We start from the raw sequence: 25,492 nt of genomic DNA, 5'->3' as shown, positions 1-25,492 counted from the left end.
TAACTTCTAAAAACAATGAATAGCACTCAATTCAATTACAGCCTGCTAAAGTTTTGGACTCCATCAAATCAATTAGCACCTTGTGGTTTCTTTTTGAAAGTATGTAGTATGATTACATGATAACCCAATTTAAAATATTTATATATATTTGTAAAAAGCTGTATTATGTTAAATAATACTGTCACATGTAAAGCTAATTTAGAAATATTTGTATTGTGTGCAACAAAAATCGTTTGGGAGCAGGCTAAGCCTGAGGCCAAGATGTTTCTTGGTAAGTCTCCTTTTTAATCATCTGCTGAGTAGCTGTAGGGCCAAAGACGTGGATGCCTTATTCATCTTGCATCTGTATATCTTCTCAGGAAATTAAAGTTATATCACATATATTTATGGGAACTTGGGGTGTTGATCATTGTTATGTTGTAAGCAGCAGTGTGTTGGAGTGGGCAAGCACTAGCTCTTGAGAGCTGATTGTTAAATTTTCAGAAATTTTGCAATGGTTAGTAAATACAGCCATCCTGGAAATTGGCCATGGTGGAGCTGTTTATTCCATGGGAATTGGCAAATGCTCCAAATCAGAGCTGTCTTTTTAGAGGTCCCATTCACCAGCATACTGCTGTTTGTAAAACTTTCCTTCTTAATGACTCCTCTCTGCTCCTGCCCATGCCTGGGACAATCGAGGCAGGCAAGGGAGAGAGTGAAATTGTCATACTCCCAGCAAAAACCCCACATGATGGTGATTTCTCAGGGCAAGCAGAGGTCTCTGCTGCTGCAGCCAGAGAGATGGCTACCAATGGATGATATTCAAATTTCCCTGGTGTTGTAATTTCAGTCTTTGTTTTCAATGTATATTCTGTTTCCTTGTTTCTTCAAATAGTGTTTACATTTAAACCTTAATAAAATGTACGTTGGTAAGTGGACTGTAGCTGACTTATCTGTGGATTATGAGACTAGAGATAGTGAACTAGAGAGCCTAAGGGTGCATCTGAGAAATCCTTGCCCATATGAAACACTGCTTGGCAAGTATTAGGCAAAAGCGAGAGCTGGATTCAACTAGCTTTTGGTTATAGCTGTCTCAATTTCTGAGGGGTTAGTCAGACAGTTTCACCGTCTGACTTTCAACCACCTCCTCAACTCCACCCCACCCACCCTCACCATCAAAGCTGTCACCAACCTTTCTCACACTTATTGTTTGATCCCTTCCATTTTGCCTGATCAGAGCTGACCCAGAGTGTGTTATGTCACTACGGGTTAAGTCTCTGCTTCTGAAGATGGTGGTTAATTGAAAAGTGATGCAGACTTGTGCGTTTGATGGAGCAGACTAGCTCCTTAGATGAGCATATCCGTGCTTCTTGGAGATGAAATTCCTGCTTTTGTGTGTTCTACCTCAAAGGAGCAATTTCATTGGTGGGAGTGGAAGGAGATTTTTTACTAGAGAGAAGGAGAAGCAAAATCTTGATCAACTTATGGGTGAGGGGTCTGAGGATTATCTTTTAGCAGAAGTGATAAATGATGCCTTGGCACATAGACTTTCATTGACCTGAAAGGATATACCTCTATTTGGGGGGGTAACTTGTGACTCTGGCAGAATCATTCCACCAGTCATGGCTCTCCTGTGAGTCCCACATCTATCTATAGGAAACTTGCACATATGCTTTTACCCTACAAACTCAGAGAGGATGGGCTCACCTCCATGCAGCAGATTCTCCTGTCTTTGCTACCAAGAGGTTGCTTTTCTTTTCCTGACAGATTTCCTGGGTGGGGTCAGACTCTAGCCCACTGTAGGCTTTAGCCTTCTCAGTGGGAGTCAGGCGCCAGTTCTTTGCATCTCCCAATTTCAAAAAATAAATTTTAAAGCTCTTTTAGGGGTTCCCTTGAAGTCCTCTATCAGGCTTAAGTTTAGAGAGTTTCGTTGCTCCCCATCCCTCCTGCAAAGGGTGTGGGTGAGGACTCACGGCATGGCCAAGCTCTCTCTTCATAAATGTGATCACAATCTCCCCTTCTCCCCACTCTGGCCTCATTTTATGCCCTTGATCCAGCTGAAGTGTCTAAGGGCAGTGGGGAGGGGAGTTTACCTTCATTCCTTTTGTCAATTCTGCATATTGGCAGGGGCAATTGTCTTATTCTGTCTTATTCTTTGATATCTTAGGTACCAATCAGATTATGCCTGAGTTGAAATGGGTCAGAAGAGTCCCACTTGTACTCTCATATGTCTAAAAGGGATCTGGGAGGCCTACAATAAAATACAGAAATGCAAAACCCCAAACCATCATCACAGGAGCAATAAAATAAGAGCTTAATACAAAGGCAGAGGGAAAGGAAAGTTATTGTTTAGAAAAGTTGGGCTTAAGAATATTGTTACAAATGAATGCAAAAGATTGCTTTTAATTTCTTGAAAGTCAAGGAAAACTAGAGAAGCGTGAAGGGAATAGAGTTGTTTTATGTATTTTTTTTAACGCACACTGTTTTGTTAGGAGAAAGAAACTTTTCCCCAGCACTGAGCTCTAAGCAGACTCTGCCTCCAGGTCCACAAGGAATGCTCTAGAGAGCAAAGTGCCTACTCTTCCATTCATTTTATTTGAATCTACTGGTTTTTGTTAACAGTTACCAACTTTAAGGATTCAAACAGTTTAGTTATCACTCTAAGACACACAGCAGTATTGGTGATTCCCGTGACACAGTTTGGGAAAGTAGGCTAGAAGGTTTATGTGGCCTTCTTCAAGATCCCTTCCTGGGATCTTTGTCTGGCAACAGAAAAATGAAAATTCAATGAACAGGTCCATTCTATTAAACCAACTTCCTCATTGCTTCAATTGCATAATCAGAGAGGGAATTTCTGATTTCAGTGTCTGGAGAGATTGTTTCCACCCAGCTTTGGTGTTGTCCAGGGACAACACAGGGGTGGCATGTTCTTCACACGGGGCCTCAATGCGCGGAGTCTGAGCTGGACTGAAGTGAACTGGTGAGTTTAAGTTTCTTGGAATGGAAGACGTCTAGAGAAACTCTTCATCTTCCCTCCCTGCCTTTGGGTTATACCTCCTATCTGATGGATTAGTTTCTGAGGGGAATGTGATGACCAAGAGTCCAGGGTCTGACATGATGCTTGGCTCATAGTCCTAATTATCTATTGAGTGAACAAATAAAGGAATCATAAATTTATTTGAGTGTTCACATGAACTTAGCATTATCATATGTATTCTGGATAACAGAGTCCAGTGGACAAAGCCTTCAGTCTCCCCTCCCATCACCTACTATTCTCAAGTGCTCTCCTTTTTCCCCATCAAAATCTGTTCTTAGAATATTGTTAACGTATTTAAGAAAAAGAACCTTATAAATTCACTTGTGCTAAGGGAAAATGGCCAATAAGCTACCTTGCATCACTAAAACAGGACAAAATCCTATTTGTTTTAAGTCTTCCCTAGGAAGATACACCAAGAAGCAACCTCTTTACAATATCCTAAGGCAAAACAATTTATTCAATGATCAGTGGCAGAGTTTTTCAAAGTGAGGTCGGTGGAATTTACATCGGATTCACCCAGCATGTTTGAAAAAAAAGGTGATTCCTAGGCCCCATTCACAGTCTACTGAATAAACATTTCTAGGAGTGAGGCCTAGCAATCAAATTTTTCACAAACTCTGATCCATACGTTATTCTTATGCACCCTACAGTTTAAGAACCACTGCTTTATGGCATGCAACTTTGAATTTCAGCTGAGTATTTCTCCAAGTATTTAAAATGAGTCAAAGCTTCTAAACAAATTTAAAAAAAAATCAGTAAAACAAAACCAAAAAAATCAAGAAAGCAAAACCAACATTGATGGCACCCACGAGATTTACCATAATCCATCTCTCATCACAAAAGCAAATGGCCTTCTATCCTCTATTTGGGTCTGAACGAAGGTCAGGCTCTTCACTTTTCATAACCTAATAGCAACATTGGCACTTTAACATCGGCAATCTAAGGCCTATGAGCCTTGCCACAATCAATATCACATTATCTACCTGTTTGCTGCCAACTTTCAAATATTTATCTCTAGCCCAATTTGTTTTTCTTTGCTTCAGACTTGTAAATCCAACTGCTACTCAACAATTTCACACTGGAGGTATAATGGACACCTCAAATTCAACATGTCCAAAATGAATCTCTTAATGTTTCCCCAAATCAGCTTTTCTTGAAGCCCCCTTCGTTTCACTTGTGTTGCTTGGGCCAAAAACCTCTGAGTTGTGGAGTCATTCTTGACTCCTGTCTTTTACCCATCTTATCTGTTAGGAAATCATATTTTCTTTACCCTCAAAGAGAATCTGATCTCTTTTCTGTTCTCACTTATCTGTGTCACCAGGATTATTTCAATCACTGCGTAACCAGTTTCTCTGCTTCTACTTTTGTAGTCAGACAAACTCATTTTCAAATCTCAGTTTTGCCATTTACTACTTATTTGGGTCTTGGACAAATTACGTGCTCTCTCTGAGACTTAATTTCTTGTTTTGTTTACTATCCAATACTATTTACTGTTGTTTTGTTTACTATCCAATGCCTGATCCATAGTTGGAGCTTAATAACTATTTGTCGAATCAAGGAATAAATTTAAAATAGGTTTAAAATACCGACTCATGTATGTAAAGTTCCTGATACATAGGAGACACTAAAATGGTGGCTGCCATTGATTTTATTTTTATTAAAGATTTGGATTTATTCCTAAGTTTTTGAACTTTGTCATTTCTCAAGTTGAGATATTTATTTAACATCTCTCTTATTCTCTTTCCTTCCCAAGATAAGCCCAAAGATAAATAAACATTTTATTTATTCAATACTTTATCATTAGTACCTAAAATAGTGTTTGGAATATTGAAAGAGCTCAACAAATGTTGAAATGAATGAAAAAAAAGGACAGTGATTCTTGGTTGTAATGACCAGCAAGACATAGGATACATATGTTGCAAACAACCTCTCAGATTAGCGTATTCACTTCTGTTCCTCTAGGTTTTTTAAAACTCTGAGTAATGGATGGAAAATTCTAAGTACCTAAATGACAAGTGCTCAAGAAAAGGTGGCTGCTATCACCACCGTACCCATACCACCATCATCATCATGACAGTCATCATTTCATTATACTCATTTCACCAGAAGCATCATCCCAGAACACATTAGCTTGCTTTACCACAGTAACGTTTTCACCAAATTGTAAGTTAAGCTTGTGCCGTTGACTTTTATTGAATATGTTTATTAGAAACAGCCATGTGCATCTTCTCGAAATGATTCTTAGAACGATATTTATTGTGTTGCTTATCATTCTTTATGGCAAAAACAGTCAGGAAAACTGATCTTTCATGAACTTGAAGCCATAACTCTATGGGAATTTTTTTCCTCATCTTTTTCTACAGATCAATAAAGAGTTCAGTAATATGTGAGATTATTTGGAATGCTTTCCCTCTGCAAAGGCAATATATGTCTCTAGAACCTTGAATCTGTTATTAATTACTCCAAATGAATATTTTTGGAAACACGAACTGTGGTTTCTGAGCACAGAGGTTGACAGATGCTATCTCAGGTGGTGAGTTGCTTTTTCAACAAGGCTTTTCAGAGTGGTTATTTCAGAGTGGTGAAATTACCATGTCTGAAATTCAGTCTTCAGGTTTATAGATCAGAAACTGAATTTTATCAAAGTCTTAGAGTTTATAAAACTCTCAGGGACTGCATAATCAAATTCAAAAGAGAGTGAGAAATAAACTAAGGTGGAAGTTTATTGATCAGTACATTCTCTCTGTGAAGGAACATTATATGGGTGTTCAAATTATAACCAGAAAGTTATTGGCAGGCATGGAATCCAAGCCAAGGTGATTGGGAATGAACAAACAAAGGCTTCAGATACCAAATACATCTTTTATTCATTGAACAAATATTTCCTGGGGACAATTATATCTTAGATATTATGCTAAGTACCAGTGGGGATACAAAAATGAAAAGATATAATGCTTGTCTTCAGGCACTTTAAAGTTTAGCAAAGAAACAGGTATGTAAACAAATAATCAGAAGAGTTCATGTATGATACTTACTTTAATGGGAGCAAATTAGTCCACAAAAGAGGTGAAGGAGAACCTGAACAAGTACAATGGCTTGGTGATGGGGATAGGGAATAGATCGAGAGAAAAATTTATGACAAAAAAATCATTGGTCTTTAGTGATTGTGGTAGATACCATTTGGGTTTCTGCCAAGCTCAAAATGATTTCCTTATCAGACTTCCTTATCCACAGAGTGTGTTTCAGCAGCTTCATATTCACCATGTTAGTCCATTCTCTTCGCCAGAACTGACTTGTTCAGGATTAACTACCCAGGGTGACTGGAGAAGATAAAAATTTGGGAGCTATGGGGTAGCTCATATTTCTCCTGTAAAGTGGATTAAGAATCAGAGAAAGTCAATCTGGCTGAGACAGAAGAATGAAAGAGATATTTAGAGAGAAGCATAAATGAAAGATAGGAACTGAACTGTTCTCAACCCATAAGACCCTGCTGTGTTCTTGTCCTTGGATTCTATGAAAATCACTGTCCCTTTATGAAAAATTCCCTCCCCCCCCCTCAGTTAGCTTTAGTTGGTTTCTTTTCATTGAAATCAGAGTCTTAACAAATAAAGTGATTGATTTAAGGTGAGGGATGAAGAAAAGGAAGGACCTTCTTGGACTTGCTGAAGAGGATGGTGGTGTTTTCACTTAGGGGATATAGCAGGAAAAAGTAGAGAACATTTGGGGTGGTTGAGACAATCATTTAAGTTTTATAAATGTATGGTTTGAGATGTTTGTAAAATGTTCAAGTGGGCATTAGTAGGATGCAGTCGGAATTCAGGAGGAGTTGCATGTGACAGAACGAATATTTGAAAGTCAACAGCCTTTAGGGTGAAGTTACCGGAGTGCATGAAATCACTATAGAAAGGGTTTAGAGTGAAAAGGGAGAAAACAACTGAGACCTAACAAGCACCAACATTTGAAGACAGGCATAGGAAAGGAATCCTAGAGAGTGGCAGTCAGAGACAATGAGATCAACTGGAAGCAAGTGGGTCCACAGCAATAGGCTGAGAGAGATTAAGAATGAGGGAGTGGACAACAATGTTAGAGGCTCCAAGAAGTCAAATACTATAAGAATTGAAAATTGCTCATTGGATTTTGCTGGTAGATAAGTGTTGGTGACATTAGCAAGATCATTTTCAGTGATATAACGGGAGAAGAATACAGATTTCAAGGAATGAGGAACAAGTGGGAAGTATAGTTGCCAGATGAGGAGTATACGGAAAGTGAGACAAGTTATACTACTCTTTGTAGAATCTTGGTTGTGAAGAAAAACGTTGAGGAGTGGTAGAGAGTCATCTCAGGGTAATCTCAGAACTAAGGGAGAGAAAGAGGCATCTACCTGGCAAGCAGACTAGGGATTAATCCTGGCTGGTCAGGGCAACTTCTTCCCAGCAGAGCGATCAAGACACATAGTGTGAGCCAGCCTTGGACAATACAATGAGCTGGGCAAATCCAATTCCCTTTCTTAGGAATTTATCTAGAATATAGGGGGAAAAAGTACCATTTGCAGTGGAGAAGAATTTAAACAATGCCATGGAGCTGTTGACAGGCAGGAAGAATAAAGCTGATGTAAGAGAAAAAGCAGGTACTGCCATATGAACAGGAGAGAGGGAGGGAGAGACGATGCAGCTTGATGGAAGGAAAATATTGAAAACAGTCAATTCCCAGAGATGGTGCTGACATAATTTCAGTTCCTGTTCCAGGCCTTGTGAATCATTTCAACAAACCACTCTTTCTCCTTGAGTTAGTATAAATGGGTCTCTTTTCTTTCAACAAAATGAGGTCCATCAATTCTCTAAGATATCTTTTCAAGATATTTAAAAACCTCTGCTATTTTCTAGTCTGTATCATTTCATGGGAGGCAATTGAGTGCTATGGTTAGGAGGCTGGTCTAGATTTAGATAGGCCTGAACTTAAATCCTGACTCTGCTGCTTACGCTTTGTGTGAGCTTGAGAAATTTGTGTAACTTCTTTGAGGCTAGGTGTTCTCATTTGGGAAGTAAGGAAAATTATTTCTACTGCCTAAGATAGTTTAAGGATTAAAATAAAAGAATGTATAGAAAAAGCTCAGCTCAGTGTCTGGCAATAGAAAGTTCAATAGATGCCAATTATTTTTATGTTATTAGTTTACAACTAACTCTGTTAGGTAGCCTTTTCTCTGTTTTAAATTTCTGGGGTGTTTTTTAGCTTCAGCGAGTTCCTCCTGGAAAGCAAGTACACATTCAGCCTTTTCACACTTTTTATATTTGCATACTGATGTTGCATGGTGTTTGGAATGATGAATGCTGAGAAGATTCAATGTCTATGGCTTGTGCTTAGTAGTTGCCTTTTCTTAGATGTTCTCTAGAAATGGTGAAATGGAGAATATACTTTATTTAAGTTACAAACATAATGATGTCTCAATTTATTTTATATAAAGAAAATATGTAGGGAGGCTGGCCCAGTGGCATAGTGGTTAAGTTTGTATGCTCTGGTTCAGTGGCCCAGGGATTGCCGGTTCGGATCCCTGGCGTGGACCTATGCCCTGCTTATCAAGCCATGCTGTGGCAGGCATGCCACATATGAAATAGAGGACGGTGGGCACAGATGGCAGCTCAGTGTCAATCTTCCTCAGCAAAAAGAGGAGGTTTGGTGAAAGATGCTAGCTCAAGGCTAATCTTCCTCAAAGAAAAAAAGGAAGAAAGAAAATGTCTAATCATTCATTCATTCATTTACTCCACAAATATTTGTAAAAGTTTTCCTAGGTACAAAGTGCACCTAGGTGGTACAGACAATGGGAAGACAGACATTGTGATTTAGGAAGCTACCTTTGGTAAGAGAGAGAGATGGACTCAAATCACAGAATTATAGAGTTGAAAGGTATCTCATACAAGGATAATTAATCCCAAACCTCTTATTGACAAATGGGGAAACTGAGACACAGTGAGTTTAAGAAGTGATGTAGGAATTGAGATCTGGATTGTCCAAATCCCAGCCCAATTCTTTTTCTGCTAGATCATCCAATACGGTAAAGACTGAAGCAAGTGCTATGATAAGCATAGGGCTATAATCAAGGAGTAACAAATTCTAGCCAAATGAGAAAAGGGGGAAGTATTTGAATTTGTGTGTGATGAAAGAGTAGGAGGCAGGCCTCCAGGCAGAGGATGACGTGTGAGCAAAGGCACGGAAGTGTGGAGGAAAGCACATGTGATCTCATGGCCTGGTGAAGGCCATGTGTGAAGATAGGAGATGGGAACTGACGCTGGACAAAAAGGTGGCCAAATCTCAAGCAGCTATTTTGCTGCTGCGAGGAATCTCTGCTTTTACTATTTAGGGGCTTTTTGTATTTTATTTTAGAAGCGTATGGCTTGATGGGACGTGTTTCAGAGAAGGCAGCTCAGGTGGCATGGTAAAAGATGGATGGGAGAGGCAGAGCAAGACCAGCTAAGAGTCTATTGGGTTAGTCCAGGCTGTGAGTGGTCTGCAGTGGCAGGAGCAGTAGAGAGGAGGGTAGGCACTGCCGCAGGAGCGATAGTAAGAAGACGTGGATCTTGAACAATAAGACATGGTTGTAACAATGATGGTTTTAGTTATAGCTAAAACACTCGTTTCAATATTTTGGATAGTTTTGTTTTAGCAATAAATGGATAGAATTATTTCCATTAAAATAATCAGGTGCATTTTGAAGTTTCTGTAGTTTAAAAAACATAAGAAGGTGTCTTTCAAAATCTTTTAACGCAGTCAAGAAACCAGCCTTCGAAACTAGTCCAGGTAGCTTCCTTGCTGTGATCTCTTTGCCTTCCACAATCACCTAAGCAGAAGTGACGACTCTGTCCTATGTACTATGTACTGGAAATGTATATGTTATTACAGTAAGTATTTGTATAAAAATCTTTTTTCCCTAAACTGCTATAACCACCTTGAGAATAGGGATATGATTTTACTTTGTTTCTCTCATGTCTGGCGCAGTTCCTGGTCTGTGTGTATTACCAAAGCCTTCTGTGTACACTCCTTTCCTGAGTACTTGGCAAGATCCTTTAAGTGACTCTTAGTTAGGGACGTGACTACTCAGAACATCAACGAGTACACCTGTATGTATTTCTCCATCTTTTTTACAAGGATGGCAAAATTGTTTGGTAAAATCCATATGTGCTAGGTCTACAAAGTCCCTTTCCCATGCCAGCAAAACACATATGCCAAAACAGGAAATGTGTGGGGGTTCGAAATGATTTGTTATTAGTGAACCCACCCAGGTCCTAAAATATCACCACTTCCTTTTCTGTTTTAAGAGTCTTTTAAACCTTCTATTTTGGAATCTTTTGCGTGTTTGAGGCCAACCACTTTGGCGTGTAGTTTGTAGAATTATAAAACAGCTCTTAGTTATTGAGATCTTACCATGTGCTAGGTACTCTTCTAAGCACCTTCTGTGTAATCCTCACTACAACTTCTTTGAATGTATCTTCTTATTCTCCCATTCTACAGATGAGGAAACTGAAGAACAGAGATGCTCGGTAACTTGGTTAATGTCACCCAACAGTAAGGAGTAAAGCCAGAATTCTATCTTGGCAGCCTAAATCCAGAGCCCTTGCTTTCAAACAAGCCATGCTGTCTTTCATTGAATCTTTCCTCTTAAAATTGGAAATCTAAATAATTTTTACCAATTTTTAGTCGTCTGAAATTTCTCTGGTTCTCTACTGTCTTCAAAATTTTCCCGGGCATTATGAAATCTTAGTAAATTTTTTTAGCAAATTGAAAAAATTCACCAGAGTCAACAGAGCCAAACTCATTCAAAATGACAGGAAGTTCTAGCATATTCTTTTCTTTTATCTGTGTCGCCCTTTCCAGTTTGTACAGCATTTCATTGACAGATGTCTCAGTCTAAATGCTATTCTTTCTGTGAATCCTCTTCTAGACTCCCCATGCAGATTTGGGTATTTTTTTAAGTTATATTTTCCCTGGGTTTTGTACTCACCTCTATTACTGTAATTATTTTAGTATATTTTATTATATATTTTATACTCATTTATTTGCATGCCTATCTTCTTCCTGGGCTATCAACCTCTTGCCAGAAGAGATTATATCTCCTCATTAAAAAAGGCTCAGCACGTAGCAGGTGTTCACTAATATTACAGACAGAAAGTGGCAGAAAGCAAAACAGTTCCTGAGAAACTCAAGTTTCTCTGTCATAAAAGTTAATGTGACACTATTATGCCCAAGGAATCAGGCTCTTATCCTTTCCTTGTTAGTCTTCTTTAAACAAACAGGTAAGAAACAAAAGCACAAGTAAAGCAAACATTTTCTTGCTTCAGAATTTCTTTTTTGACATACCTTGTTCATTTCGGGCTATAGCTTTCCTGGTTCTATTCTGGGGGGTTTGTGCCACTGTTTTGAAATTGTCTTGGTTGTGTGCCCCATCTCCCAGTTTTTGTTTCTACACTGCTGGGTGTGAGCCCATCAGAAAATCTGTTTCTGTAGCCACATATATCCTTCTATACACCCTTCTTTACTTACTCATCTGGGTGATATGCTATTGTAGTGTCAGGAATTTCTTTCTGACAGTTTCCCATCTTTCTTGATCTGCTCGCTGTCCCTCTTCCATTTGTACTTCATTGAATTCTGTCTAACTTTGTTCAAAGTTTTTGAAATATGCCTTCTCCAAAATATAGGGATTATGACCAGTGACTCCTTTCATTGGATTTACATGATAATCTCATATGTGTTTTCATACTCATAACTTTAACTAGCATATGAAGGACTGAAGCTGGAGGAATTCAGTAAAGTGCTGAAGGGAAGACATCTAAGTAGCAGGGAACTGCTTACAACCAGGTCTGTCTGATACTAAAGCACGTACTCTTAATCCATGTTACACAGTATACACTCATAAATTCTACATGAGGTGTCACAGAGCCCCATTGTGTAAGATAAATGTGAGCGCAAGCTTGCCCAAGGCCAGTCAAGGGGTAGTACCTAAAAGAACTGGAATTAGAAGCAGTTTCTGACTGCTAGGTCAGTGCTAGGTCAGTGCTTTTTCTACTATGTCTTGATATCCTCTATTACTGGGATTAGGTAGAGAGAGTAAACACTGATTTGGTATTTTATATAGTACTTTGAAGGATTAGAATGAATTTTTAGCATGTGGAAGGGTACAGCACTGCTAGAAACAAACATTACCTTGAAAAAAGATTGGCCTCTCATCCTTTACTCCCTGTCTTCATTCACATGGGGTGGGAATAATTGGTGTGTTCCATAAAAGGTTTTGCTGATGCAATCTTAAAGTTTTATGCAGATGGAACTATCAGTGGTTCCCTTTCCAGAGTTATTGTTAACCTATCCTCCTTCTCATTTTTCCACTTCTGCTTTCATAATGAAAATAAAGAACATTTCATAGAAAAAAAATGAGAGTAAAGGAAAAATTTGCAGAAACTCATGTTCACGAACTTTGTCTGAAGCTATTTAAAAAATCAAAGATCTATTAGGGAATACAGTTTAGTCTACTGATTGACCCCCTTTAGTTATATTGGCTTTGTCTTATATTCTCCTTCTTCAGCTTTCTACTACTTCAGTGACGGTCTTCCCATCTTTGCTGATATCCCTTTCTCTTAACATCTATCCACTATCTCATTCCAGAGTAAGTCTAACCCCTTTCCCATATAATGATCTTTCCAATTTTTGAAGAGTGTTAACAAGAACCACTAAATCTTCTCTCCCTAGGCCAAACATCACAGTCATTATAGGATGGTGCAGATGAAAGAATGGAGGTCTAGGACTCAATGACCTGGCTCTGCCACTTGTTAACCATGCTATCTTGGTGAAGGCACTTAATTTCAGCATTACCATCTATAAAAATGGATATAATAGCATTTATCTCATAGGATGATTATGGGGGTCAACATCAATATCAGAGAGTGTGTCAGACTTGCATATTATAAATTGGTATGTAAATATGATCATAGCTGTCCTGCCCCTGCCTGCAGTCCTGTTGTGGTTATACTTAAACTGGAATAAAGCACTTTGGAATGGGGCTGATCTGTATAAATCTGTATAAAAGGGAGATAATTTGCTCTCTCAATGAAAACACTATTCTTCTTTAGTATGCCTAAAGTAGCAGTGGACGCTGTTAGTAGCTATGCTGGCTCGTCTTAAACTCGAGATCAACCAAAACACCCAGATCTTTTTCTCAGGTCACCTCTATTTTGTTCATGTGCGCACCTGGTATTTACCCTAGATTCAGGAATTAATATTTGTGCCAGTTAAACTTCACACTGTTGATCTTGGCCCACTGCTTGAGTATGTTGAGGATATTTAGAATACTGAATGAGTCTTCTGGATAAGTTCCACTACCCAGATTTGCGGCATGTGCAAATAGATCAATTTTCTTTCCAATATCCTTTGCCTATGGCTTGTATAAGATGTAGGTTTGTCCTCTACTTTTCCGCTGCAGGTCTAGAAGAATCTGCACTTATAGATGTAAGAGGTCTTGAAATACTTTGAGATGGGATCTTCCAGGGTATCTGACTCCATAATCCCTTGAAATGTCTAAGAAAAGCTCCATTGTTGGCATTTTTTGTTACTGTTATTGGATTGGTGGCATGGGGAAGAAGTATTACGTGGTTTATTTTCCTTGCCAATGCTTGTGAGAGGTCTCTACTTTTTGATGAAAGATTGATAATGCCCTACGGAAGATGATGATGATCTGAGAACTTTCCATTTTGGTTATTGCAATGATGAAAGAAAAGAGCCTGACTCATCTCATTTCAAATTCTGAAGACCTTTCCACACCCATTTATTGCACATGAGCACTTCCCCTTTTCACAGGATGGAGAAGCCTATATTTATTTGTCAGAATTTATTTTCTATGTTGTCTTTCCATACCCCAAGACTTAACAATTCTTAATATCACCTTAACATCATCTCAAAGATGAAGATAAATGAATTGGGTCCAACATGAAAGTGTCCCACTATAGATAGACCAAGTGATAAAAAGACAAAGCTTCTCAGGAGTATTATTATAGATAACCAGTAAGCAAGTAGCCAGGGAGAGGGCAATGAGTAGGATTGGCTTTGGTACTTGGGCTTTAAAAATATGCACACAGCTCTTTTTCTGAGCCTTCTTGCTCACCTGGGCATTTCATTATAACTCTTCCCATGTATTCCAATTCCTTAACCTTTTTTTAATTGAGATATAATTGACATATAACATTATATTAGTTTCAGGTGTACCACATAATGATTCAATATTTGTATGTATAGTGGAACAATGATCACAACAAGTCTAATTAATATCTTTCACCAGACACAGCTAAAAAATTTTTTCTTATGATAAGAACTTTTAAGATCTACTCTCTTAGCAACTTTCAAATATGCAATACAGTATTATTAACTATAGCCACTATGATGTGCATTACCTCATCTTTAGTGTTTAATGACTTCAAGATATCTTTAATTTCTACCTTTATACCCAACCTTTCTCCTGTGCTTTCAAACACGTTTAAATGTCTTTATCTTGAAAAAACTTTCTTTGATCCTGGTACCTAGACTCTAGCAATAGAGGAATTGAGCTTTTCAAACCAGAATCTACACACCCTTTGCTTCTACTTCCTGGTCTTTCAATCGTATGTGGAGCTTGTATTCCACCTCCATCATCAAAGTGGAAATGTTAAGGTCATCCATGACATCTCAAATGGCTTATTCTCAATTCTCTTATTCTTTGACTTCTTTATAAGATTAATGTGATTGACTATATTCCTGAAACTCTCCCTGGTCCTTTACCTCCAAGATAGTCTACTGTCCTAGTTTTTTTATGCTACCCTAATTTTAGTCTTGCCATTGCCCTTAAAATAAATTACAAGGTTCTATATGATTTTGGTCCTTAGTCTAACTCTCCAGCTTCATCTCTTGACTTTTCCATCTTGCATTTTACACTCATCATGCCAAAATTCTTTTGGTTTCTTGATGAGTACTATTTGTCTTCACTCAACTCCGGTCCTTGGGACATGATGTTCTGTCCCCCAGGAGTACTCCTTCCCACTTCTGCTTTAGCTGACTAACTCCTTACTCATCCCTTCTATCTCAGCTGAAATATAAATTCCTTGAGGAGGCCTGTCAACCTTTAAAGTAGGTTCTCTGCTCTTTGATTTCAGAGATTCATATCCCAACATTTATCTTGTTTTATTGTTATTATCTTTTTAACTGTCAGTTACTTTCATTAAGCTATAGGTTTTGTAAAGATTTGGTTTATTGCTATATCCTCCCAGAGTTTGGCACACGTAATTATTCATTAGTGGTTATTGAATGAATGGATGGATAAATGAATGAGTGGCCATCCATTCCCTATCATCTCTACTGATTTCTCTTCTTCTGGCCTCTCAAGTATAAAAATAGGGATAATTATATCTTTTATAACCTATTCCAATATTGTGAGTATTAAATGAGGTAAGGTATATAAAATGACATTTATAAATTATAAAGAGATATGCTGGGATGTCATTTGCTATTATTACTGTTTCTTCACTAACAAGACAGTTTCTTATCTGTGGTGAAGAATGCCTTCAGAAATATTTGTATTAGGACAGATGTTGTTCAAAAGCATAAACTTGCAATGAGTAGTAAATAGCTCCAAGATCTAATGTGCAGTATAGTGAACATAGACAACAATATTGCACTACAATCGTCAAACTTGCTAAGAGACTAGAACTTAATTATTCCAACCACTTAAAAAAGGATAATTACGTAATGTGATAGAGGTATTAATTATCACTGCAATAGCAATCATATTACAATTTATAAATGTATCAGATTAACATGTTGTACACCTTAGATTTACACAATGTTATACATCAAGTATATTTCAATAAAAAAAAGAAATATTTGTTTCAGAATTCTCAGGGACTTCTGAGATTGGCCAAGTTTGCGTTATTCTGATTAACCAAAGATTCAAGAGTACTTGGATGAGAGTTGTAAAATCACTGACATCCTTGTGGAGGGTTCTCAGGATAACTTGAGATTTGCATTTTGCAATCTTAACTCAGGTCATAGAAAAATTTCAACAAAATGATTCCTACCTAATGTTATCCTACCTTGAAAGTGAATCCATATTAAACAATGTCTTCCCTCATGCAATAGGTTCCTCTTTGTGAATTCTGTTTTTGATGAGAGAAAATCATCCAACTTCTTTCTCAATTAGTTTATTGCAGAAACAGAAAGATAGATTTGAGAAACTACAAACCAGGAAGGGTTTTTATTTCCTCGTGTTCAGCTCCTGTTTGGAAGGAACGCTTGGAGGGCTTTTGGACATTCTCCAACAGTAGAAAAGGAATGAATATTATTTTTCAGAGATTATCTTAAGGAAAATCTAAATACAAAAAGAAAGTAATTTCTCCAGACAGTGCAGTCTCAGAATTAGAAACAGAAATAAGATAGCAATTTCTTGATACCCACTTCAAGAAGTTAATCACTCAGCTGTTTTCACAGGTCATGTTGATCACAACACATTCCAAAATACTATCCAATTCTAAGTATTTCTATCGGACTTTGGTCTGATCAGATAACATTTAAGAAAAAATCATCTATATGAGGCCCTGGAAATTTCCTTCTTGTACAGGAAAGAATCTCTGTTTCAGAGTGGAGGTTCCAAATTCAGAGTCCAAAGAGAATGTGTCCAGAACTCCAGGTGGCTGACTTACCCTCTGGAGCTGGGCAAGAAGAATGACTAACAATAACTAATATCTACTGAACATTTAATTGGTACCAGGTGCTGTTTTAAGTACTTTATGTAGATCATCTTATTTACTCCTCATAACAAGTCCATATCAAATAAAGAAACTGAGATATAGAGAAGATAAGAAACTTGTCCAAGTTCACGCAAGAAATAAGTAGCAAAGCCAGGTTACAAACTCCTGTAGTTTGACTTTGAGACTGAACTCTTCACCCTTCTGCTATGTCAGCTCACTGATCAATGTAGATTATAAGCCTCAGTTAAGGAACAAAATCCTTTCAAGATACCACGTTAGTGAGAGGAGAGTTATTGCCCTGATTGAGAGTAACTATTATAATGCATACCAGTAATTGAAATAAAAATCACAAACGAAGGTGTCATTTAATCAAATATTTATTGAATACCATGTAATCAATCTCTAGGAGAAATGGAGGGAACTACAAAATCAATGGGGACAAGTCCATGGCCTGAAGAAGCTTGCAATCTGAAGGCAATTCAAGAGATATCAAGGAGACAGATATACCCTTTGGGAATCTGCCACCGATGAAACATGTCTGTAATCACCAGGAAATGGAGTTTCTACATGATTTCTGACACCAAGGTGTCCCCCTATGGAGTTAATACCAAAGTTTTTGAGGAAAAATATCTGTTTTCTTTTCTTTCTGATGTTGTGGGACAACTTCTTGGCCTTTTGGATCTCAAGGACACAGTCAATCCATGACGCAGGAGATATATTCCAGAGGGGGAAATATGATTGGATGAGAAACCTCCCTATAATTGCCCTTGTGTATAATTTGTTACTTTTTCCTTGGCTGCATTAGGGAAAGTGATGGTAAATTCTACTCTCTCTTTTCTCTTGGGGACTCCAGAAGACTTTATGTTTGAAAAATTTTCACTTAAGATAGAGATACTAAACAGACCTTCAGGATGAGAGGTTCTATCTAGAACAATCCATCAACCATTACATTCTAAGTGCTTAGGACAAATTCAACACAACATAAGGACCAGGTGAGGGTCTTAAGAAAAATAGTACATAAGCACAGTCCCTCATCCGCAAGGACTTTGCAGTTTGATTAGAGACAGAGAGTGCTTATACGAAACACTAGAAGAGCCAGACAATAAGATGCAGAGTGGATATTATCTCTAGGTGTTTTTAGAAAGGAGGGGTGAGTGAGAGCTGTGCAGGAAAGGCTCCCAGAAGGAAGTAGAGGTGAGGGTGTATGAGTGCATTGTGTGCTTGTGGGCAGGAGTGGAGGGAGTGGCTATTAAAAAGCATGAGGCTCAGGATTCTGCCATGGTGTGATAGCCAAAGGAGACATGTGTGTCTTCAGTTTGAGGAATTTCTTTTGCCACCGTGACTACATCATTCCACCTCACTTCTGTTCTCTTCTTGGCAGAACTGCCGATCGACCTAAATACAATGCCACTGGATGGTGTGTCCTTTTAAACACCGGGACAAATTTGGACAAGATAAATTAATTTTAGTTAGTTCTCGAATTGGTGATAAAAAGTGCTAAAATCCAAAGAAAAATAAGGCAATACCCATGTTGGAGAAAGCTATGCAAGTGCTTTGGGGGCATTTTCTTAATGTTTATGCACTAGGCCTCTAGAAAAGGCCACCAAATTGTCACCTTTATCCTAGCTACTTTTTAGGGACCTTGGGGAATTTTCTTTAAAGGTAATATTGCAGTTTCTTAATAATTTATTTGTGACACACATTTTCTTAATAAATCCAGTAGTGTCTTGTTCTTCCTCTTCTAGGTCCCTATTTGATTTTAGAATGCTCATTTTTCTCTTTTCTCTATAGAAATTTTTTTTAGGGGGGAGAAAAAAGACTTCAGCCTGATGTGCACAAGAACTTCTGGAAAAACTGCTAAATTCTGTATTTAGAGGGAAGGAATGGTTTTCTAGGGATAAGAACATGGTCTCTTCCTTGAATGTGGCAAAATTGTGCAACTTAATTAACTAAAGGTCAAATGAGGAAGAAGTAATGTGGTCTTTTGTGCACTTTCATCTCCCTCCTTAGCACCCTTTCCCATAATCTGAGCCCTTCCTTCCATCACATGAGACACATAAAGCAGTCCATTGTGTGGTGTCACCATCTTCTAATTTCCCAATAAATACCTGAAACTCTAACCTAACCTGCGCTCTCCTCTTTAGCAAAATTACCCCGTGTGAGTATAAGACCTTGCTCATCGCTAGCTGGCCTTTTGGAAAAGACTTCATGATTTAATGGGGACATCCAATCTTTTTCAGTTTAAAGGAAACATTAACCTAAACTTAAGGAGTTTAATGGCACTGTGTTGGGTGGAGTAAGCATGCATGCATTCATTCATTCATTCATGATCTGCTTTGTCCTAGAAAGAATTTCAGGACAAAGGCTAGAAACTCTTTTGGAATCTTTCTCCTTTTCTATTTGTTAATATTCAATAGGCATCAGCCACTCTATTAAGCACTAGGGTGCAAAGATGAATGTGACACGTGGGGCATAGTCTCTTGTCCTTGGAGAGCTCACAGTCCAGCCAGAGAAATATACATAAAAAACCCTACTTATGCATTGTATCAGGACCCAGAAGCAGGTGAGAACTTGTATTCTGGTTGTTGAAGGGAAAAAGACCTATGTGATTTTTGCTGAGAAGAGGGAATATTGAGAAAGATAATTCTCTTTTTTGCCTCTTTCACTGGGGAAGTGTTGAACGAGAACTAAAATTAAAACCAAAAGAGTTGAATGCTGGTTTTACCATCTTGAAGCAGAAAGGCAGTTGGTGAAATCTTTTCTAGAAAGCAGCCTCCCATTGGGAGCTGAGGTCAGTGTGCAGAGGCCATGCACTTAATGCACAAGGGTGCTTGAAAGTCTGAGCCTTTGTTCCTGGTCAGCAACAGGGTGGGTTCAAGCACACCATTCTTGGTGTGAACAACCCTTCTTCACGATGGATTGTGGTGCTGGTGTGCGGTGGGAGTGAGAGAGAGGACTAAGGAAAAATGAGAGCTTTCTGTGCCAGGCCATCACTGCAGCCCTAAAAACAAGGTAAAACACCCAACACACAGTATCTAGCTCCTCCTGGTTCCTCACTGACTTTATGCAACTCCCCGAATAATAGTCTCAATAGTCTCAATTCTCCTGTCATTTGACCTCACCCTCTTCCTCAGTCCCCTACCCCAGTCCCACACACCTACTCTGCACACTTCAGCCTTTGTGGTTTTAGTTCCCACTATTTGGAACACCCTTCTCTAAACCTACCAATCCTCCAAGGCTCAGCTGAATTCCTCTTGCTCAGGTCCTTTCCATCACGGAACTAAAGCCAACCTTGAATTCCCTTACTGTAGGACTCCTACCTTGGAGGTTCGCATTACTATTTAGATACTTATAACTTTTTAATCACTTTGGACATGCTCATGTTGTCTTCCAAACTTGGCAGAAAGAGACTAAGTCACAGAATTCTTTTACATGGACAATACAAGGTACAAGGGCCAGCCCTGTGGCCAAGTGGTTCGTTTGCATGGTCTGCTTCAGTGGCCCAGGGTTTTGCTGGTTCAGATCGTGGGCGCAGACATGGCACCGCTCATCAGGCCATGCTGGGGCAGCATCCCACATAGCACAACTAGAAGGACTTACAACTAGAATATACAACTATATACTAGGGGGCTTTGGGAAGAAGAAGAAGAAAAACAAAGAAGAAGATTGGCAACAGATGTTAGCTCAGGTGCCAATCCTTAGGGAAAAAAAAAGAAGAAGATACATAGCACTTGGCCCATAACTGGGCCCTATAGATAGATGCTTGCTTGATTGACTCTGTGCAGCCTGTACCGTCAGACAACTAGAATGAGTGGAGTAGAGACTCAGCACTGAGGGAAGATGCAAAGATAACCCGGTGATGATCATGATGGGTGGAACCCTCAGAGAACCACTTGCTGGCTATGAGTGCACGTCACAGCTTGCTTATGGGTGTCCTGCTGAAAATTCTATTCCTAAGGAAAAGAAATCTATATTCAGAGGGATAAGCATGGATGATCTTCAAGGTTCTCAGCCAGAGACAGGCCGAATGTCAAAATATGCTAACAGCGCCTCCCTGCTCAGTCCTTGCCTGGCCCAGTCATCCTTTTCCTCTGCCAGCTCTGATATCAATAATACTTTACATGAAAGAATGAGGTCAGTGTGCTTCATTCACATGGATCTTGGGGAAGCTTGCAAAAGAAGGGAGCATATTTTCTACTCTTTCACAGTCCATAACATACTTGTGACCTTACTGGAATGCTCTGGACCCACCCAAGACAGGAAATTAATTTAGTGTTGTTAGTGCATCATAGCATTGTTTCTGAAGATGAGACTTTTTCTGGTCTCAAGGATGAAAGCTATTCAGCCACCCAAGTAGGAGCTAACATCTGGAGAAGTAAGAGCTGCTGCTGTAACTTATCTTGGATAATATATCAAAGTTGAGGATGTGACATGTAGGAAAATATTCTCCCTTTGACAAGAAATAAAACCATAATTAGAAAACGTGGGGAGGACATTCTATAAATCCTCTCTCATTTCCTGAGCACCCACAGAGAGTGCAAAGGTCGAGATACTGGAAGTTATACTCACCAGGGCCTGGCCAGGCTGAGGATTTCTCAATAATCTGGGGCTTAGTGTGTGTCCTTCTATCACAGCACCTGCAATTAGTTTCATTCAGTTGGACAAGATAAAATAATAGGGTCCCAAGCAAAAATTCCAAGAAAAATCCCCTTTCTTTTTGATGACAACATTAATAATGATAAAACAATAGCAACTAATTGAGTGAGTACTCTGTGCAAGACTCTGGTCTTGGTACTTTACATATTCTAGTTCATTTAATCTTTTTTTTTTTTTTTTAAAGATTTTATTTTTTCCTTTTTCTTCCCAAAGCCCCCCGGTACATAGTTGTGTATTCTTCATTGTGGGTTCTTCTACTTGTGGCATGTGGGACGCTGCCTCAGCGTGGTCTGATGAGCAGTGCCATGTCCGCGCCCAGGATTCGAACTAACGAAACACTGGGCCGCCTGCAGCGGAGCGCGTGAACTTAACCACTCGGCCACGGGGCCAGCCCCATAGTTCATTTAATCTTCACAGCAGATCTCAAGGTAGTCACTGGTCTGCAGATCCGTAAACAGAGGCACAGAGTGGGTGAAATACTTGTCTAAGGTCACGCAGCATATTAATTAAAGGAGGTAGGCTTCAGGCTCCAGAATCCACTCAAATAAGTGAAATAAAAAAATAGATCCTTAAGCTTCTAGAGGATGGACTCTAAGCCTTCTTTATCCACAGGACCTTGTGCAGTGCTTGCATGAAAGCAGACATTTAATAAATTTGTGACTTGTGGGTGGATCAATGGTAGAATGATCGGAGACCTCACCCTTTCATGTGCTCTCCTTGCTGTGGTGATATTTAAACTCAGGGTAGTCAGGTTTTCTTGACATGAGGCTCCTAGGTAGTTTTAAAGGGCAGTGAGGCCATTTAATTTTTTTGCATACTTCCTATGCTAGGAAAGCCCAGAGAGAGTAGAAAGCTTGCAATGAGGCCATACTGCAGCCAAGTTTTCTGCTGTTGTAAAGGCCTTCGTTTCAGGTGTTTTTTTTACATGAGATCCTAGACAATACTCTCATGGTGAAGATTACCTTTTGATTTTTTTTTTCCCTTTTCTTCCTCTTCTGTAATTTTATCTTTTATCTTCTCCTTTCTTTTTCTCTTCTCTGCACTTTCCATTTAGAGCCAGAGTTATCTAAAGTGTCTTAAAAATATTGTCATTCACAGGGCTGGCCCAGTGGCATAGTGGTCTAGTTCATGTACTCCACCTTGGCATCCCAGGGTTCACTGGTTCGGATCCTGGGTGTGGACCTAGCACCGTTCACCAAGCCATGCTGTGGTGGCATCCCTTATAAAATAGAGGAAGATTGGCAGAGATGTTAGTCAGCAACAATCTTCCTCAAGCAAAAAGAGGAAGATTGGCAACAGATGTTAGCTCAGGGCTAATCTGCCTCACACACACACACATAAAAATTATATATATATATATAGTCACTCATATATATATACGTATCTTTTTAACCTTAAGGCCTAATTCTGTGGTTGTGTGATTTACACACACAAGATCTCTAAGGAGGGTGTTAAGATACATAGCTAGAAACCTCAATCTAATCCTCAGCTCAAGTGAACTTAGATTGAGCCAAAGATAGTAATTCATCATTTTAAATGATGTCTCTGACTTGTAAACTGTTATTATTTGATCAGAATTAAAGCGCTTAGCCTGAATGAGAGCCAGGTGATACCTGACATGGTGAAGAACAGTCTAAATAGACACAAATATAGCAACTAGATGATTCTGAAAGACATGTATTTTGGGTTTCTGAAATTGTCTATGACATAACCCTGTTCTCACCAGATATTTTTCACATCAGAAGTATAGAGTTCACAATAAAAGACTAACAATTTTCTGTAAAATTCTGCTTGCTCTGCCCTCCATATGATATAACAGGTAGCAAAATTCTGCATGTAATCAATACTGTCTGAAAATACCAGGAAGGTACAGTTGTATGGAAAAACTTTCTCTTATTTACTCTGATTATGAAGTTTTGTCTTTCTGGCTCCTGTACTCCCTTGAAAGTGCTTAGGCTCCAGTCACAGAAGACCTCCAAATAGTCAAATAAAGGACACTTCACAGTCTTTACCTTACTTGACATCTCTGAGGTATTTTATGCCATTGACTACTTCTCTCTCAGTAGCTTAGCTTCTGGAACATGACTCTCTCAAGATTCCTCCCTCATCTCTCTGACATCTCCTTTCCAGTTCCATTACAGGCTCACTCTTAAAAGCTGTCATTCCTCAAAGTTCAGTCCTTGGTCTTCTTTTCTCCTCGTTCCTCAGTTTCTTTGGGTAATCTCTTCCACATCAAGAGCTTCTGGTATTATCTGTATAGTGATGACATCCAAGTCTGGATCTCATGCCCAAATCTTATCCCCAAGTGTCAGAACTATATAACTAACTGCCCCCAGGACATCTCCATATGGATGTGCCACAAAATCTTAAGTTTAAAAGTTCCCTAGATGAACTTACCTCCTCCAACCCCTAATATTTATCTCCTCTTGGATTCTCTCTTTTGGTTGACCAGAACTCCATCCAACCTAAAAATCCATGCAATAAAGCCAAGAATAATCCCTAAACCCTTCCTCCCCCTCACACTCCTTACCCATTTAATTACCTCTTAAATCTTCCTCAAAATAGATTCTTCCTATTCATGCCCACTACTACTGCCTTGGTTCAGGCCTTGCTGGTCTCTTATCTAGAATATCATACTAGATTTTTAACTGGGCTCCTGGACAACCCCTTCCTTATTCCTACCCGTTCTTTGCACTGTTGCCAGCATATGCTTCTAAAACACAAATCTATTCACTGCCTCAGACTTTGAAGATACTCTCATTGCCCAGATAACAAAGTCCAAAGTCCTTAGCATGGTTTAATATTGAGAACTTTTTTGGTACAAGTGAAGGAAATTCAATTTAAATTGGCTCAATTAGAACCCATGGTCAGGAACTGATCAAAAGCTTCAGGCACAGGGCTCAAGTGATATCACCAGGGCTCCATCTTTCTTTCTCTAGCTCTCTGTCCCTGGCTTCTACTTTCCTCAGTGCATTTACCTAACTTAGCAGACAACTTGTAGTCAGCTGGAGAAGGTAGCTATTTACAACTCCAGGCTTACATGATCCACGCAGTTCAAGATTCTAAAGGAAAAATGACCCTCTATCCCAATTTCCATATGTCAAATCAGGAAGGGCTCTTGTTGGTCTAGTTTGGGTCTTGTGCATTGAACTGATCACTGTAGTCAAGGAAGATAGAACCCTAGACTGAGTAGCTAGGGTCAGTGACTTGAGTCATTGTCTGTCTCTAGGAGGTTTCCATGAAAGATAGACTACCCAAGGTCACAAGCAGGAAAATGTAGTTCCCCAAAGAAAATTAGGGTGCTATCATCACTTTAAGGAGGAAAAGGTGTTGGTCAGGCAAAAACAACACAAGTATACTCCCCATGACATACACATCTCTCCATGATCTTGATTGCTCTCAGTCTCTCCCTTCACCAGTCCTTTCCATTACCGGACTATTTGTAGTGTCCTGAATGTGCCAGTCCATTTCAGGCCTTCATGTCTTTGCAAGTGCTTTCTCTGCCTGGAATATCTGGTGGGCTAAGTTTTATTCCTCTTTGTAACTCCAACTGAAATATCTTCTTCTCTGAGAGGCCTTTGCTGACCTCCATCTCACAACTTGATTACTTCCTTCTTTGTGCCACTATTACGCATAGTACTTACCAACATCATTATGCTTTTTTCACTCCATGCTGCAATTATCCATTTATATGTCTGTCTAGCACAATAGCCTGGGAGAGTACTAGTGGATCCCTAAAATATAGAAGAGATGCAGAGTAGGTATTCATTAAATTATTGCATTAATAAATATTGAGTCAATGATTATATGAATGGCTGAGTTTTTCAGTGGTAGAAATAATATATAAAGCTTATAATTTTTTTCTGGACATCAGGAACATCCTTCAACTCATCCTTTGTTCCTTCAACCTACCTCTCTGCACACGCATACACATTACATATGTGCAACAATTCCTCCAAAGGGAAAAAGAGCCATCTCCTTAGGGACACACAGTGGTTATCCTTACTGATGGTTCCTTTATGCCCTTATCCAACCAGAAGGATAACATGTAGATCTTTGAAATGCTTTT

The 25,492-nt window shown here is 39.0% G+C and overlaps 1 long non-coding RNA gene across 2 annotated transcripts; it reads right to left on the bottom strand.

Moving 5' to 3' along the window:
- Positions 1-5,948: 5,948 nt before the first annotated feature.
- LOC124249340 (uncharacterized) lies at positions 5,949-25,158 on the bottom strand. 2 transcript variants are annotated; one of them, XR_006891360.1, is made up of 3 exons: positions 25,068-25,158; positions 21,337-21,404; positions 5,949-6,383 (listed from the first exon to the last, which is right to left on the bottom strand). It is a non-coding gene; the product is annotated as an uncharacterized LOC124249340 (long non-coding RNA). The 2 variants fall into 2 exon arrangements; XR_006891361.1 differs by lacking the exon at positions 5,949-6,383 and adding an exon at positions 20,456-20,720.
- Positions 25,159-25,492: the final 334 nt, after the last annotated feature.

Source organism: Equus quagga, chromosome 13 (genome assembly GCF_021613505.1).
Source record: "Equus quagga isolate Etosha38 chromosome 13, UCLA_HA_Equagga_1.0, whole genome shotgun sequence".
In the NCBI taxonomy this organism is placed as follows: domain Eukaryota; kingdom Metazoa; phylum Chordata; class Mammalia; order Perissodactyla; family Equidae; genus Equus; species Equus quagga.
The sequence above is the reverse complement of the archived record's forward strand: the minus strand, read 5'-3'. Positions and strand labels throughout refer to the sequence as shown.